The sequence below is a fragment of the Rattus norvegicus genome, chromosome 1 (genome assembly GCF_036323735.1).
Source record: "Rattus norvegicus strain BN/NHsdMcwi chromosome 1, GRCr8, whole genome shotgun sequence".
Lineage (NCBI taxonomy): Eukaryota > Metazoa > Chordata > Mammalia > Rodentia > Muridae > Rattus > Rattus norvegicus.
In genome coordinates this window covers 265,097,234-265,116,285 of record NC_086019.1, presented here as the reverse complement: position 1 = coordinate 265,116,285, position 19,052 = coordinate 265,097,234, and positions in this window count along the sequence as shown.

Here is a 19,052-nt window from a genome sequence, read left to right as displayed (position 1 = left end):
ATACCATAATTACAGATCTGTACTGACGTTTCTGTCTTCTGCTGCTTTATAATCAGTCTGGTTCCAGAAAGATCTGTGCTCAACACTGGTTCCCGCATGGTTTATGCCTTGTTTTGCTTGCCCAGGCTTTCATCTTTGGGTTTATGTATCTGTAGGTGTTTTGAATTTAGAAAGTCTGGGTAGATAGATCCTGAGGCATCTTTAACCTGAATTATTCATGCTTGTCCAAGGGCTGGGGTGGGGTTACACCAGTTAGAGATCCTGACAACCAGGTGACTAGGGAACTTTCACTCCTGTGCTTGTCCTAGGGCTGAGTCTTCCTGTGGAAATATTTTGCTGGCTACAGGTATGTCCTTTAACCTAGTTCTGGGAATTTCTGGATTCTTCCTTGCTCCCTTCATTCCTAGAAGCAGGAGGATGTTGTCAGAGGAACCTTCCACAGGAGGTAGCCCCCGGTGAGTCATGAAGAATGTTCAAGAGTCTTGCTACGGCCGGCCGAAGGTATTGTTCCCCCAGGGCCTGCAAGGAAGAGAAAGCCCTGAGACAGGAGCAAACTGGCCAAGACGTGCTGTGAGATCCTGTGCGAGCTTGCTGCCACCTGGCACTGTGCTGTCCAGGGGTGCCCGAAGCTCACTACGGGCAGTCATTTGTTAGACAGGACTCAGTGCAGACCACCTTCCTTTACACAGAGAGGATGCAGCCATGTCTCAACCATACAAGGCCTTACAGCTCCATTTTAAGCCTTTAAGACGGGCTACGCAAAGTTGGCCGCCAAGGACGGTTTTGCTGTCATGGGCAGCAAGGAGGAACAGTCTCTTACAACAGTGAGAGTGAACCAAAGCCCCGGGGTGGCCTGCTACTCAGTTTTATCTGCCAAGACTACCCCATTGCTCTGAAGGCTTTCTTCCTCCCTGGGCATGCCCACAGAGCGCACAAGTCCAGACCAGCAGGCCTAGGGGAACTGCCTGAGGTGGGGTAATGAGGTCATGACTCAGAGCCTTATAGGATGATGGACCTTGAGATGGTATCTCCCAGGTATCTCCAGGGTCTTCCAGTTCTAACACTGTCTCTAACACAGCCCTGGTTTAAAGGTGTAAGGCAACAGGTTCTCTAGATGCTTTCTTCTAGTTCCTCATGCTTTTCCTGAGCAGTCTTGGGAAGGCTGCTGGGCCTTCCCTCCCAAACCAGGCCTCCCCAGCACAGAACCGGTTCACTTGGAGTCTAGTTACCAGCTCAGACTTAGACACAGGGGTAGATCAACTCCTCCATCCAGAGCCCTGGGCTCTGGGCTCAGCTCTGCCACTTACTACGTATGCTCTGAAGGCCTCCCTGACAAATCTGGAGGAAAAATTAATGGTGGGTTTCACAACATCTCAGAAGCGGCGTCACAGTCTACTGGATCACCACCTCACAGGTGTCCGCTCAGGGTTCTGAGCCAAAAGAGTTGGATAGAACCGCCAGCTAAGTTTGAGAAAAGACAGATGTTAAATAACCCACCTCTCCCAAGTTCGTGTGTGTGTGTGTGTGTGTGTGTGTGTGTGTGTGTGTGTACTCATACATACATGTGTGTCTGCAGGCACACATTCATATGTGAGCAAATGGAGATCAGAAGACACCTCAAGTGTCAGTTACCATCGGCTTTGTTTTTTGAGACAGTCTCTCACTGACCTAAAGCTCACCAAATAGGCTAGAGTAGCTGGGTGACGAGCCCCAGGAATGTGTCTGAAATCCCCGGTGTTGGGATTAGACGTGCAAACCAACCTATAGATCTGGCTTTCTTCCCATGGATTCTGGAGACGAAGCTTGGGTCCTCCTGTTCTCAGGTCCAACATTTTATAGATGACATCACCTCTCCCTCCCTTCTGCCTTGTGTTTTCAAGCATCATCTCCACACTTGAGATCTGAGCCTAGAAGACATGCGGGGAGGCACCAGGATGCAGGGTGACTGGAAAAACAGGTTCGAGTTGGCAAAACCCTCAGCCGAAGTGTCCTGCAAGAGTTCAGAGGACACAGAAAAGAGTGTGCTGTGGCCATCTTTGTAGAGGGGCAATCACACAGGCCTATGGGAGCCCTCACATATGTGAACACAATACACGTCTCACAGGGAACAGGTAACTCCACATAAAGCCTAGACTGAGTTCAAGGCCCCTGGACAGCAGTTTCAGACTTTACGGAGTCTTCTATCAGCCCATTTGCACGCTTAGCATTTAACATGAGGTGAATTATCAGAAGGGAAAAACAAAGCCTAGTCTCTCCTGGACTTGAGGACTAATGGGTTCCTGAAGACAGTCTGTGTTGGTCTAACCAGAGCGACATTACAAAACAGAGCTTGGTCACCCTTCGAGAAACTTAATATATTTCACAATTTTTTTTTTAAGGCTAGAAAGGCGCAAGATATAAACGATTGATTTTTGTTTGGATAATACAGAACCGTGTTGGTGCTTTCTATTTTCCTCTTATAAAATGACACAAAGTCGTCGTGTCTTCTGTATGTTTTACCTTTAATAACTTTTTTGTTTTGGTTCCATTAAGTTAGAAATGAGGGCAGTTACCACCTGCCACTCAGGGGAAGCGAATCCCTTTATTGAGCCCCTGAGTCGCCCACATTCCTTTCCAATACCCTCCCCTCCCACCTCCACCTCCCAAAGCTGGTAAGAATGATGTCTCAAGTTCTGCCCAGAAGGAGCAGGGCACACAGGGGGTCGAGAGAAACTGAGTGGTCCACACGAGAGGCTTAATTTCGCTTTAAGTTACTTCTTTTTTAAAACATCTTCATGGGTGACCTGGGGAGGGGAGGCAAACTGAAAACAGACGGTAACAGCTGGAGATTTAAATGTGTTTGTGGCTGACAGGTAACCAACCTCGACTTGAACAGTGGGGAGGAGACTCTGCGGTGCTTGGCAGACCGGAGAGCAGGTAGGGTTCCCGCCATGTGCTCCTGTTCTGCCAGGTTTCCTTGAGAGGGAACCTGTGCAAGAAGCAGAGTTAGAACCATGAGCTTCACAACCGCACTACAGTAAAGACCCTGGATGAGAAGGAGGGCACCAGGGAAGGCCCCACCTCCTCTGCTCACAATTGCGTGCCTGTTGTCCTGAGTACCAGGAAACAGACCCATTAACGAGCACACAGGAGACAAGCAGGGTGGTAACAAGATAGCTTGTGATTATCATGAAACTACTCAGAGTTAATTGCATCTCCACCCCTCTTATGAAATTATGTCAGCCTATGAATGTAGGAACTTAGGAAGCCCAGCCCCTCCACAAGACTCCCTGGAAAGGGCAGACACTGCACTCCTGTAGTATTTGAAAAGACTCACAAATGCTTCAACTCGGTTACCAAAAAGAGGGAAAGCTCCATTGTCCCTCTCCAAGGTGGTTTGACTTCAGTAACTTGTTTCCGATGAATCAGACATTGAGGTGATGCTGTGCAGTTTCCAAAACTGGATCATAAGGGGGGGGCAGCTTCTGCGCTTCTGCTTCTCTCTCTCTCTCTCTCTCTCTCTCTCTCTCTCTCTCTCTCTCTCTCTCTCTAGCATTTGTCAGGGCTTCTGCTGTCACCCATCACAGAGTCCCCAACCCCCTGGGAGCACTCAGGCCTTAACATCCCTGAGAGCCACCAATGGCAACTGTGGTTTTAGCGCACACGTGGTGGCATGTTTCAGAAGACAGCAGCTTCTGGATCTTCGAGTCATCCAATTTAACAGAGGCAAGTACCAACCCGTCATCCTACCATGGTGCCCAGCAGCCCAGGAGCTGTGTATACCTATGTGTTGGAACATCTAATGCACACAGACAGTATGTACCAGTAGAGGGAGGCACCTACTACATCATTCCTCTTGGAGGTAATCCCGGGATCTCTGGATTTCTGACATCATCTTCCTCTGAGTCCCTAGGTGATTCAGAGGGTGGCATCTGGTACAAGGTGGGGCCCTTGTGAGTCTTGAACAGGCTTACCATCCTGAGATGGACCACAGAAGCACAAGATCACTCTAAGCCGAGCCCTGAAGGAAGGGAACTGAGTAGGAACAGAAAGACCAAATGCAGGACTGACTTGAGAGGACCTAGAGTCACCCATAGAAAGCAAACACAAGGTTGGGAGGTTGAAGAGAAGCAGCGTCTTTCAGTGTATTTGTTAGCTATTATTCTCAGAGCTGTGGCAAAGTGCCTGGTGAGGAAACCCAAGGAAGGAAGGGTTTATTTTGGCTCACGGCTTGCAGGTCCAACCCGCCATGGCAAGGAGGCACGAGGCACAGAAGGAAGAAGGTAAGAGCACAAAGCACACCGTGACTACACTCAGAAGGCAGCGAGTGATTAACTATTCACGGTCCACCCAAGAGCATACACACTCATGAATGACAAAAGGAAGCTTTTACTTTTTGTCATTTCAAAAATGACACGGCTAGAGATTAACCTTCCCCCAACTCCCTCTCCCCCCAGTTCCTCCCTGTACCCACGTTCCCTCTCAACACAATGTATGATTATTTTTAAACAGTCTGCTCTGCTCTGCCAGGATGTGCATGGCTGTAGGAAGAGGTATTGATCCATCCAGAATCCTACCATACGGATTCTTCAGGCAATAAAGTGAGCTGGATCACCGAAGTCATAGCAGTTACATGCACACCACGCAGGATCTGAACGCTTCTCCTTTTGATTTGACTTCGCGGAGTGCGGAACTAAGTTTGCAGCTCTTTTAATCGCAAATAGTGTTGCATTTATACTCTGATTTTTAAAAACTGTCATTACTTTTCCTTCTACTTATTCTCACGACAGTTCACCCTGGATACCCTAGTTTATGTTTGTCCTAGTCTCTCTCTCTCTCTCTCTCTCTCTCTCTCTCTCTCTCACACACACACACACACACACACACACACACACACACACATATATATACACATATATACATACACACATATACACATATACATATACTTATACACACACATACACATATACATATACATACACATATACATATACTTATACATACATACACATACACACATACACATATACATATACTTATACATACATACATACACATACATATATATATATATACACATGTACATATACATACATACATACACATACACACACACATAAAATGGGCCCATGCCACAGCACACGTCTCTCTCTGTGTAGGTCAGAGAACAGTGTACAGGAGTTGGTTCTCTCCTTCTATCATGTAGGTCCTGGGGATTGAATGATTGAATCCAGGTCAGACTGGACGTGGCATGGATTGCTTTTACCTGCTGAGCCACCTCAGTAGCCCCGTGTGCCTTTTTTTTTTAAATTCCCACTTCTTTTTACTGGTGACTTTAGTTCAAATACATGTCATGGGTACTTTCAGCTGGAGCTCAGTCACATTCATTCTGAAGGGACAGTGTTTCCCGGACAATAGGAATTCCTCTCTCCTAGAAGAGGAAGTCTGGCATAAGAAGCCACTTGTCCAAAATCATCAGAGGAATAAGAGGTCAAGATCGCCATTGACAGTCTGGCTCCTGAGCTTTTGTTCTATTTTACTGTGCTGCTTGCCTTGCTAGATTAGAATAAGTCAGCCACAGACGAATGTGTAAACGCATGTGCACACACACTCACACACACACACTCACACACACACACACATACACACACACACACACACACACACACACACCTTACACCCTACATACTATCAACTCTACAGAGGCAAATTACTGGGGCTTTCACTCCCTGCTGTTTCTTTTGACTTGAAATTCAGCAGAGACAGCATGGGAAAGCCATCTGAAGAGCACCTAGAAAAAAAAAAACAAAAAACAAAAAAACAAAACAGTAGTTAGGAAGAACCAGAGCTGTTTGCAAATGCAGGAGGATGTGCTGTGGCCTTCCTCAACCCTCACAGGGCTGCTTCCCGCTCGTCAGCGAGTGATGCCACTGACATTGTTGTGCAGTGGAGGAACGATCTGTCTAGGCGCCCTCTGCAGCCCCGTGGCTAAGAGCGGGAAAAGCCAGGGGCCAGAAGCGGTGTTACATCGATCGAACTGTGCTAGCGTGGGCTCAGAAGTCAATATCTGCTTGACATGCTGCTAAGTGTCCTCGAGCACTCCGGGAGTCCAACTCCTCAAAAAAAGTGTGTGTGTGTGTGTGTGTGTGTGTGTGTGTGTGTGTGTGTGTGTGTTTCTTTACTTGTACTTGATAAAACAAGATGGGAGTGGGGTGTGGGGGAGGACAAGACAGGGAGAGACCCAGCAGTATTTGAAGCTCGCTTATTTTCAAGTAGTAGCACTTTGGGGTCATTTCATAAGAATTCCAGAACACTGGGGCTGAGGAGATGGCTCACTGGATAAGGGCACTTCCCGCTCTTCCGGGGGTGCCAGAACCTACATCTTAGGACAGCTCACAACTGCCTGCAACTCACTCCAGCTCCCGGACACCTAACGACTTCTTTTGCCTTTTTCAGGCACGTGCACACACGTGTCTCACATTCACACGAGCATGCACATGCGTGTGTATAAATAAGAACAAAATGTTTTATGAAGGAGATTCTAGAGTCCTACTGTACAAATGGGGGCTAGGACTTCCAGTGAGTCTGCCTGTGTACCTTGCACCATGCCGCAGCCCTTGCAGGATGGACCTTTGCTCGCTGGCTATAGATGGTTGAGGAATACGCATTTCCTACCTGTGTTTGGGAGGGGGAATCCCTAGCTTCCTGATATCATGCCGGTTTCCCCTCCCTCTCTGCATCCTATAACGTAGAAGATGCCGGATAATTCACTGATCGGAGCTAAGGGACAGGTCTGTTTGCTATCACTTCCTTTTGGAATCCACCTTGGGGAGAGCAGTGAGCGCCCTGGACCCACTTTCTGGTTAAGTGTGGCTGGCTCTGCTCTAGGCCTTGGGCTCACCTGGGTCTTAGGGGTTAGTTCCTTCTACTTCCGGGTTTCACAGTTGCAGGTCTCAGTTGCTGATTCGGCCATGAACCCAAGCTACATCTGCCAACCCAGAACGGCAACAACGTGAAGAAAGATGGTGTTTTCCCCTCTACCTCACTCCTGGATCTGCTCGGCCATCTGTGTCAGACTACGTTGACCACAAGGACCTGTGGGGGTCACATATCTCCGGCCCCCAATGGGGTCCTGTCAGATAGATGTCGGTGTAGGGATCGAGTCTTCATCCAACGCAACACGTGTAAAGTAAACTCTGCTCTCGGACGGTCTGACTGCAGGCCTTTGTTTTTAAAACGTTCATCTTTCTTACTATTGCAATCACAGGCCAAGTCCCCAGACAGTCTGTTCTCACCCACGTTTTAGGGGGAAAGAACACCTAAGGATTTTTCACGAAGTTATGACGAGCCATTTTTGTGAGGTTTTAAAGCATGCACACTATTCCTCCCGTGGAATTACACGTTATAATATTTTTTATATTCTTCCTGCAGTCTTGTGCAGTGGGGTGGTGATCTGTCACAGCACCAGCTCATTTCCTACAAATGCTAAGGTCAGTGCCTCAGTGAATAGAGTATATATGGCCCTGGGTATACAAGATCTCCTCGACATTTCACACCTATGGGGGACGGGGGTTCAGGAGTGGTGTCAGAAATGCGTGTGCATGCACACGTGTATGCCTGGGTGTGGAGACAGGAAGTCCGTGCCAGGTGTCTTCCTCTGTGGCTCTCCTTGTCGGATCTTTGAAGCAGGATCCCATATGAGTGAGCCTGGAGATTACTGATTGAGTTAGACTAGCTGCCCAGCAGATTTTGGGCGGGGGAGGGCTCTACCTGCCTCTGCTTCTCCAGCACTTAAGAATTAGACATGTGCTGCTATGCCAGCTTCTAAGGTATGTACTGGGATCTAAACTCACATGTGTGTAGCATGCTCTCTATCTACTGGGCCATCTCCCCATTCCCTCTTTAGGGGTGGGAGTTGTTTGATTTCTAAAGTCAAGGTCTTGCCATGTAACCCAAGCTGGCCTCAGACTTGTAATCCTCCTCCCTGAGTCTCCAAAACAGGATCAGTTATAGGAATTTGCCATCGCCAAGTTTAACATTCTTCACATTCTTAAGGCAAATAAACAAGGAACGCCAACTGTAAAGCATCTAATCTAGCATGGCCTCTGGGGGCCGGGGTGCTTGGGATCCGCCAATGGCTTCATCGACTACTTGTGCTGCTGAGTTTAACCAGCATCAAGTTCTCCAAAGATAATAATCGTTGGAGCATGACAGAGATATGGAAAGGGCTCTGCATCCCCCTGCCCCAGCCCTTTCTCCAGTTTGAGCAGCCCCATCGTAGATCACAGGCCACAAGCCCCCAGCGTAAGCCAGAGTCACTGTTTCCAATTGCACAAAGTTTAGTTCAATCTCTGTTTGTGCTTCCTAAGCAGAATGGTAGAAAACGAATTTTAGTAACTGTAGGCAAATTCATCCATCTTGGCATTTTCCTATCTTATCTTCCTTTGGGGGTACATCCAGGTTCCAGGGACAGTGGGAGACAGTGCAGGAGGGTACTCATATGCAGCGACTGGCCAATATCTGTTCCTGTCGGTGTGTGCTATGTGTTCTCATTCACGTGGGTCCCTCCTCAACTTCATCTGTCCCTGTTGCCATCCAGACATCTCTGACAGCGTTGGTCACTTTCACTCTCCTCCCTGGGGCTGTAAAAATTCTGTTTGGGGCTGCCTAAGCATTCTCTGCCTCCACAGATGCGTTGTCATGGTTACTGCTGCTTGGGAAAAGGATTGGGGAACTTTCTAGAACATCTTGAATGGGGGCAGGATATATGAGTGCATACATTTTTCCAGATTTGTGCAACAGTTAGAAAGTTGTCTGTTTACTTCAGTCCTATTTTAATTGAGATATTTTAAAACGCTTCCATTATTACATCACAGTATCACACCACCACAGCCTCGCACTTGCGTGGTCCTGACCTGGGAAGGAGGTATCCCTGCAGATGAGATCCCTTTCTGGGACACCCTCCTTAACCTCTCTGAATCTGCCCATTCAGCATCACTAAACATCTAGTCTCTGTGGGATTTGTGGGAGATAGAGGAGAAACAGAGCATGGCCAGCTCTTTCCACGGTCTGTAGCCTAGTAGGAGAGACACACACACAAGTGAGTGTTTGAGAGATAAGAGCACTGGGATGGATTAGTGATGTCTGCCCCAGGCATGGGATAAGAAAGTGGTATTTGTCATCCCTATTTCATGAGATTAGGGGTTTTAAATGGAGTGTCTGTTATCTGGGTTTTGTTAAATCTGTGTCAAGACCTCCCCTCCCCACCCGACCCCATGGCCTTGTTCCGTGTGCTTTAAATCAGCAGACGTCTTTATCACTTTCTGTGCACAAGGTTTATTCAAACCCTTTTTTTGATTTTTATGTCTCTTCCCTTTGACTATCTTAACATCAAGTGTGATTCAGTTGATTCGTTTTTCTTTTCTTTCTTTCCTTTCATTTCCTTTTCTTCCTTTCTTCCTTTCTTTCTTTCTTGAAGAATTTCACAGCGAACTAACAGCATAAGGATCATTTTCTCAGCTTTCACATTTTGACACAGGGGGGCTGGGGATGGGACTCTGCTCTCAAAGAGCATGGACCGAGCCCATCTCTAGAAGTTTACAAACCAAGTATGATATCATATACCTATGACTGCTGTACTTGGGAGAAGAGGCAGGACATTCAAGGTCATCCTTGGCTACATTGCAAATTCAGGTCCAGCCTGGGGTATATGAGACCCACTCCCCCTGTACCTGCCTCAAAAGATCACTGCAGAGGTAATTGCAACATATGATAAGTCATAACATCCGTTTCTGTCTGGGACGGCTGAGTTCATGAAATCTGGGTTTCTAAGTGAGTAAAGGAATGGCTATGACATCATCATGTATCCTGCATGGCTGTAATGACATCATATGCCCTGTGTGGCTATGATGCCATCATCTATCTTGCATAGTTGTGACATCATCACATGCCCTGTGTGGTTGTGATGTCATCCTGCATGGCTGTGACATCATCATATACCCTACATGGCTATGACATCATTGTGTATCCTGCATGGCTATAACATCATAATATACCCTGCATGGCTATGATGATGTCACATGCCCCGTGACATCATCATGTATTTTGCATGGCTATGGCATTATTACATGTTCTGTGTGTCTGTGATGTCATCCTATATCCTGCATGACTGTAACATCATCATATACCCTGCATAGCTGTGATATTGTTATATACCCTACATGGCTGTGATGCCATTATGTATCCTGTATGGCAGCGACACCATCATGTATTCTACATGGGTATGATGTCATCATGTATCCTGCAATAACCTGGCTGTCTTACTGATGCCATGTCTGTCCACTGGGCCCCTCTGTGACGATTACCCTCAACATTCACATAAAGATTAGAAAGTTAGGGCTCTGGCGAATGACACCAGGCCGTAAGCCATAGACTGGAGCCTTGGGCTTTACAGTTTCTCCCATCCTAACAGTCTTTAACAGGGAGAGGAAAACTTCAGAGCTACATTTTTCTCGAAGATCACTCCAAATACTAACGCTCGTTCCTAGTGAGACATTGCACCAAAGCACTCCTGGTAGGTGACCTTGGGCAAGTCTACTCCCTGTGGAGCCTTGGTCCCCCACGACCTATGGACGCTCACTTGGTGAGAAAGTTTTTCTAGCCCAAACAGAATTTGGAAATGTCTACTTCAAAAGCAGGATGATAGAACCCTGTGTAAATTCATGGATGCCGTACCTCTACTGGTCTAATACTCCTTCCCAGCTAATCATTAGGTTACATTTTCTCACTGCAAATGGGGAAATGGCTTTCTTTCCAGGTCATTACAAGGAGAGACTAAATGGATCATATTTTCAAGACACCACGCCAATCTACCACCTGTGCTGCATTACTGTATTCTAAGAGCGGTATTCAGTGTCCAGACATTGAGAACCTGAGGCTGGGTTGTGTTTCTACGTTAAAATGTAGTAAAGTTCACGTTCAGGGAGCTTTTGTCTTAATCCAATAGTGTCTTAATGGGCATTTAAGCCTCAACTCACATTTTAACCCCTGAATTCTCAGGCAGAGGTTGGGCATATCATTTTTCAATAGAGGCATTTCATGGTTTATTGATCTAACTCAAGAATAAGGAAAGATGCTTGCAGAGGGAAAGGAATCGAGCTCAACTTATAAAATTAAATGGATCCTGAGCAAGGAGCTTTAAGGGAGTCCTGTGTGCTAAACAAAACACTGAATGAACTGCATATAAACACCGGGTCCATGTAAACAGGCGTGATTATCTCCTTTATGGAGGCTTACAATAGCTGCACTTCATTGAGGACAAGGGGATTTATCTACCCCAGCACAGCTCCACTGTGAGCATTGAGCCCCGAGCAGAAAGAAGGTTTCTGTCCTCGGTATTTGGGATTTTAAAATGAGTGGGAGGAGAGAAGAGGAAAAAGAGGTGAGAAAATCATAAAGGGCAGAACTCCAGGGGAATGCTCCCGTGCTCCCATGCTCCCGTGCTCCTGTGGTGGAGGTGAGTCTCAGAATAGGCTCGCCCACCTGGTTTGCCTTCTTCTTGGGCATCCTTATTTATCTGTGACTTTGTTGATTAAAAGAAGCCCAGCTGCACTTCAGAACAAATGGAAAGGGGAGGTGGGGGACTGAGACCTCAGCCCTGAGGACACTTTTAACTTCTAATTTACACGTGTGGAAAACGAAGTGTGCCTGAAGACATAAGTGTGAGGATGTTGCCTTCAGTCTTGGCTTGGATGTGACTCATTAAGGGCAAGGCACAGCTCTACCTCTCCCAGGCTGTCCCTTGTTCCAGAACATTCCACAAGAGTCCCGTGATAATGTGCTGCACAGACTTCCTCTAACACTACAAAATTCTGAGATTGCTGTTCAGACTAAGTGCGATTCAAGTCCTGACAAGCCTTGAGGAGTTAAGAGTCAGCTGATTTGTGAACACTCAGCTGCTGCAGGCCAGATACTCGATCGGTAATGAGGCCCGTCGCAGAAAAACAATATTTAATCAAATATATTTAGCATTTCAGCATTATTTCAATGTGGAGAAATGAAGATAGGCAGAGGGAGAGGAGAGAGCAGACGTATTTACAGGGCCCCAATAGGCAGAGGAAGAGGAGAAAGGTGTATTTACAAGGCCCCATGAGTTGGGTTGTGTCCCAAAATCAAACCCACCAAGACCTAGGATAGACACCGTGCCACCACGTCGAGGCAGAAATAATGGGTCCTTGTGTCCCACCAAGCAGAGGGGCCACACGCAAGAGAGGCCAGACTCTCTTTCAGCAACAGGCATCGTGGGCAACACTCAAGATGATCAGAGAGGTTTTCACAGGCAAGGTTCCTAAAAGGCAGCCAGGTAAAAATCTGCACGGACAAAAGGCTTCACGAAGTCACCCACTCTCTGTTTCTGCCAAAATGAACGCACAGTTCATTGAATGCAATTGAGTGCCGGACCCTGAGTTCTGCTGACCGCTGTCGCTGGCGGCATAGAGGAGGCAAAAAGTTTTACATTCTCGTGCAGTTGAACCCTGGTGGGAGACACAATGCAAAGGTTCCAAGAAGGACTGTTAGCATCGAAGAATGGGTACACTATTTTAGGCCGCGAAAAGCCGTTCTGAGGAGGTAATGTGCCATGTTACCTGAACCCGTAGAATGGATCACTGTGGAGGCTGGAGGAAGCCCTCCCTGGTTGGGGAACTCAATGGATGCAAAGGCTTGTGAGTGAGAAGTGCTTGGTACATCCAGAGGCAAGAGGTTGGGAGGGAGGGAGGCCAGTCATGCGAGATGAGGCCGGAGCCCTGCGTGCCTGGGTGGGGGGTTTGGATTTTATTTCAAGCACAATGCGAGGCCATTGAAGGGCTCTGCTACAGTCAATAGAAAAGAGTATAAAAGGCCCATTGGAAGCTGGGCACAGCCCCGTAAGCCCCGCATTCAGGGCTTCGCTAAGCACTCACTGTATTGTCTCCCAGACTCTTTTCACAACATTCTCTGAGCCCCTGATTTTCCCAGTTCTTTCTCTCTGTAGCTCTCTTAGAGCTCCCAAATGAACAGGAACAAGGGAGGAGGAAGAAAAGGCCCCAGTCCTCAGGGGCCCGTTGGTCTGCCGGGGACACAGCAAAGCACTGCTATGCTGGATGCTCCGTGCTGACAGTAACCCCAGTGGGTGAAGGTGGTAACGGGGTGACAAGAGGCCAGAAGACCAGCACCTCTGCAAGACCCAGCCTCCAACGGCTCTCCAGGGAGCATGGAGGCAAAAATACCGATGCCACAGATGCTTACAGAACTAGGAAACAGAGCGGAACTTTGGGAACTGGGTGGAGCTTCAGCTATGGGAACAGAAGACTCTGGGTCAAGTAGGAGCCCTGGTGTGTGGCCAAAGCCATCCTAAATATCTTAGTTCATAGCACGTACACACAAACACACACACACACACACACACACACACACACACACACACACACACACGCACGCACGCACGCACGCACGCGCGTACCCACGCACCCACGCACCCACGCACCCACGCACCCACGCACCCACGCACCCACGCACCCACGCACCCACGCACTTCACCATGCACTCCATCTTCATGCCTCTCTCTGCCTGTATCACTGGCTCCCTGGCCCTCACAGATTTCTGCTCAGGTTTAGCCAGCGGGATGCCTGGTAGGAAGTTCCAGTGTTTGAGGGCTGGGAGGAAGATGTATCTCAGTCACTCACTTGCCTCCCTTCTGTGGATGGCTGAAGATGTACACATTTGCTGCAGGCCTGGGTTCCTCTGAGCCCCTGCTTCCCATCAGTTTGCAAACTGAAGCTGTGTGTGCTTTCTGCCCCTCCCCGGCTTCCTTATGTTGGTTCTCAACACTAGGCATAATCTAAGCATTATTTTTCCATATCCTCATGAGCCTCTTCAAATAGGCTGCCTGACTATTAATTTACTTTTTAATTGAATTTTTTTATACAATATATTTTGGTAGTGATTTCCACTCCCCAACTCCTCCAAGGTTCCTTCACCTCTCCCATAATATAATTGAGGGTTTTGGTTGTGTGTGTGTGTGTGTGTGTGTGTGTGTGTGTGTGTGTGTGTGTTATCCAATGACTCCTAGGCATGGGGCCAACCCTGAGGTCTGGCTAATGTACCCAATAAGATTCCATTGGAGAAAACTAATTATTCCTTTGCAAACCAGTATTAATTGCAGAAAGCTTCTTGGTTAGAGCTGCCATATCCCATAACCCCAAACCCAGCCACAGGATTAACATTTAAAAACATTGAAAAGCACTTTAACTTAAAATTCTAGAGCTCTCAGGAAGTCGTAGCCCAGTATTTATCAAGTCCCTTGGGTCCTTCCCTCGATGGTGATATCTTTTTAATCACAGAACGATGTTAGGTCATAACAGGTTGAGTCTGGTACTATCATGTTGCTAAACGTCATGCTATCAAACTGCCTTCCAACTATTTACATTTATACCCATAATCCTGGACTGCTTTACATATTGATCAGGGAAGCTTTTTTCCCATGGGCATTGGTCAACAGAGAGATGCATAACCCGTGAGCTGAGAATGAAGGTTGAGAGCTCAGCCCTAAACAGAACATGTTTATCAACCCCTCACCCAAGCAAGGCCCAGAGAACAGCGGTGAAGAGCAAACACAATACAAGAGCCGGACCGAGGAGGTGTGATGTGAAGTGCTGCCTTCTGGACAAGCCATGGCTACTTCAGTCTCCCAGGCAACTGTGCTTACCTGCCTGAGACCTGCACAAGATCAAGTTGTTCAGTCCATCCAGCGTAGATGAAGTTGATGGTCTCTAAGCCCCACCCCTTACCCAGGAGCTATTGGTAACTACTGGGGAGGGAGAATCATTCTTTTGGGAGGATGCGGCCCCTGGGAGGCTCGCAGTGATCCAATCGATGGCCCCACTCTTATGCACGAATAGGCAGTACTTAGTGGGTTGGGGGGAAAGAATATAAAGTTGGGAGGGGAATGTTGGGGAAATACGGAGAGGGTTTAGGGAGCAAATGAGGGATGATCATATTTCATTGCAACTACATGAAATTCTCAAAAAGACAAAGATTAAATTAGAACCAGAAAATTGATGTTGGGGAAATATTGTTTACTAGACTACTGACATTGTTCTACTTCCATCAATTTTTACCTGCATTCGTGTGCTCTCGTGTGTATGTGAGCATATACATGTGTACATGTGCTTGAATGTGCATGCAAGTGTGTGCACTAGTGTGTGTATGTGTGCATGTGACTGTGTGTGAGTGCACGTGTATGAATGTATGTGCATGAGAACATGTAAGAGTATGTATGTGTGTGCACTTGTGTGTGTGCATATGTGTGTATATGTGTGCATACATTTCTGTGCTTGGGTGTGTGTATGAGAGTGTGTGTATATGTGTACCTGTGTGTGTACATATGTATATATGTATGCATATGCTTATGTGCTCAAGTGTGTGTATGAGAGTGTATGTGCATGTGTGTGTATATGTGTGCATATGTGTATATGTGTGTGCATACATTTGTTTGCTCAAGTGTGTATGTGTATATGTATGTGTGTACATGTGTGTGCACACATGTATGTGTGCATACGTTTGTGAGCTCAGGTGTGTGTATGAGTGTGTGTGTGTGTGTGTGTGCATGCACACAACTGTTTCAGAGCCACTTGACTCCCCATGTGCATTCACATCACCACCAAATAAGCTTTAGAATGGTTTAGCACCACAAGGAAACTCCATCCTGGAATTCAGCAGGCTTGTCTTTTCATCCACGTTCCTGTCCCCCTGGCTGACCACTAATCTCTTTTTCACCTCTGTGGTTCCATCATTTGTATGTCTCGTAAGTGGAGCTACCTATGATAAAACCCCAGTGTGCAGCACTCAGCATGCTACCCTGGCTATGTGTTATGAATCCTTTATACTGAGTTCATGTGCAGAAGCCCTGACTCCTGGTGCCCTGCAATGTAAACTTACCTGGAGACAGGCTCACAGCAGCTGAAATCAATCAGGGTAAGGTCATTCTGCAGTAGGCCGCCTGATGTCCTTCTAAAGGGACATTTTTGGATGTGGCCATTCCCACAGCAAGAATAGCACATGGAGACTAGAGGTGTACAGACACCAGTCAAGAACTTCCAGAACGTAAAAGGAAAGTCTAGAACATCCTCTTCTGTGACTGTCAGAGAGAGTGTGCCAATTACCTTGGAACGACAGCATCTAGAACCATAGAGACTTTCCTATTGACCCAGCCTTTTCTCCTGTGGCTCTCTGGTACAACAGCACTAGGGACTATACACACACACACACACACACACACACACACGCACTCACACATGCACACACACACTCACATATACATGCTCACACATGCACACACACATGCACACACACATGCACACACATGCACACACACATGCACACACACATGCACATTCACATGCACACACATACACGTACACACACACATGCACACACACACACACACACACACACACACACACAGAATGTACTCCTTCTTACTGCCGAGGGGCACACAGTGTATGACACAGCGGGCTTCTTTACACCTTCCTTTACTCATTGAAGGGCCTTTGGGAGGTTTCCAGTGTTAGACTAAATAAATTGCTGTGGACATTTGCATTCCAGTGTTTACCAGAATCTATTTCTCTGAGGAAAATATCCAACAATGCAGCCAATTCCGGCAAACACATGCTTGGTAGGTAAATCTCCAATAATTTCCTCACGCTGTTCATTTATTGTTTTTATGGCTTCTTTTTTTTTTTTTTTTTGAGATAGGATTTTACTCTGTAGCCCAGGCTAGGATGGAATTCACTATATGACTGTAGCACAGGTAGGCCTTAAATTCTTGGTCATCCTCCTGCCTCACCGTGCTATTTGCTGGGGTTATAGGTTTGAGTCATCTAGCTCACATCATGAGTTTTTTTTGTCATGAGTGGACTTCCTCTGACCTCTGACAAATAGTTTTCATTTTTAGAGGCGATAATGGGTCCTAGAAGGCAAGCGAGACGCAGAAGGAAAGTCCATCTGGGAAGAGTAAAAATAGGAGAGAAATCGGTGTTCTGATAATATTCCTGCTAACCAGAAACTCAGAAAAAAAAAATCACAGCCAACTCCGGTTATCTGAACAAAGGCAAAATTCATCACCATTGATTCATGTGCCAGGCACCATACGTCACACACTGCCTAGATACTGGGAAAGACACCCGAAGTCAGGTAGACTTGCCCCTCAAATCTCTTACTGTGGAGAAAGACATGGGTTTGCACCCAAACCATGGAGGACAACTGGAAGGGAGGGGACAGGCAGCCACCAGCAATTCCAATCACAGTGGACGCTAATGTCACGAGTGCCATTCTCCCGCTCTGTCCTTGGTGTCTTCTTGCAAGTATGCCGTCATCTGAAACGTGAGCAGGCAGCAGGGGAGGCGGGACTGAGATGAAAACGAACCCCGGATCAACCAGAAAGTGAACATCTAGACTCAGAAGCACTTTCTGACAACTTGATCGCCTGGAAACACGCTGTGACGGTTGAATTAATTGCAAAAACAAGAAGCGTTTTATTGGATTATCTGGATCATCTGTCTGGTTGAACCCATTCACTCAAGGGTGGCCCACCTCTAGGCTCCCAAAGGCTGCTTCCAGCAGGGGGGAAAAATCATATTCACGTTCATGTTCACGGCCTGCCAGTCCTCCCTGCCTTCTTCTCTTTCCCTCCTCACCCTACCTAAGGAATTCAGGCTGGCTCCAACATGCAGAACTTCACTGTCTGGGGTCCCTATGAGCACTGGCTCTGTACAAACCCATCGACTGTGTTCAAAGTGAATCGGTCTCACTCAGCCTTACCCTGAGAAGAATGGCTACTTTAGTGACTGAGAATAGTCATCTCCAAAAATTGTAAACTCGTGACTTGGCTCTTGAGAGGTTTGCGTGGGCGTAGGGTAGTGTCTGGCTTTTGGACTGCTGTTCTCTGCCTTCCCACGCTGTATGAAACATGGGGCACTGAACAGGACCAATCAGAGAGTCACCCCAGCAATGGTAGACTATGGTAACCGTTCCATAAGGTCACAAACAAGAAACGGACTAGGAAACTGCCAGTTATCCCCCCATCCATCTCCATGATATATAAAAGAACCTTTGAACTTTTTCTGGAGTAGAATGCATTATCTAGATTTCCTGTAGAGAGAATCTCTTATGCAATGTATAGAAGCATCACCTGCCAATAATAACGACGACGACGACGACGACGACGACGATGATGATGATGATGATGATGATGATGATGATGATGATGATAATAATAATAATAATAATAATAATAATAATAATAATACCCATGACCAATGAGCCAATGAGCTGAGGCAGGATTAGAAGGCGGGACATCCCACAGAGAGAGAGGGGAGGGGGATTCTGGGAAATGGTTAAAGGCACAAGATTCACCCTGACTGCTGAAGGAAACAGTCTCGTGAAACTGAGGAGAGGTAACCTGTGGTTGACGTCATGATGCAGGTGAAGGGAGGTACAGGCTAGAATGAGGCCTGTCATTGGAGGAGAAGGAAGGATGTGTGGGAGAAAAGTTTTAGAGAGGGTGAGAAGGGGGAGCAAGAAGAGGGTGCTGGGAGAACATGGCAGCAGATGCTAAGCTGCTTCTCTGTTCATAGTTACAGTTTGTCCATAGTTACAGGTTGTTATGACTATTTTTAAGGGATGGGTGCATACAGGATTTTGTGCTGTCTAGATGGGCAGATTATATCTTATCAACTGGATCAGAGGATGTTGTGTGGTGTGTCCCTTCATGTGGCGACCTAATTGAGTTTAAGAGAAGGTGGAGTGGCGGGATGCACTGGCCCCGCCCCAGAATTGAGATGTGCATGCCTGGCATGGTAACAACCTGCCCTGGGAACTAGATGGGTAGAGAGATTGTTGCCTGGGTCAGAGAGTACTTGGGGGCAGCGTAGAGCTTCTGAGATAAATTAGAGATAGTTCCAAAGGCCTGCTGGAGCTGGAACTAGTGAGAGCGTGACCACCAGGGGACATGCAGAAACAATTCTGCCTTTATT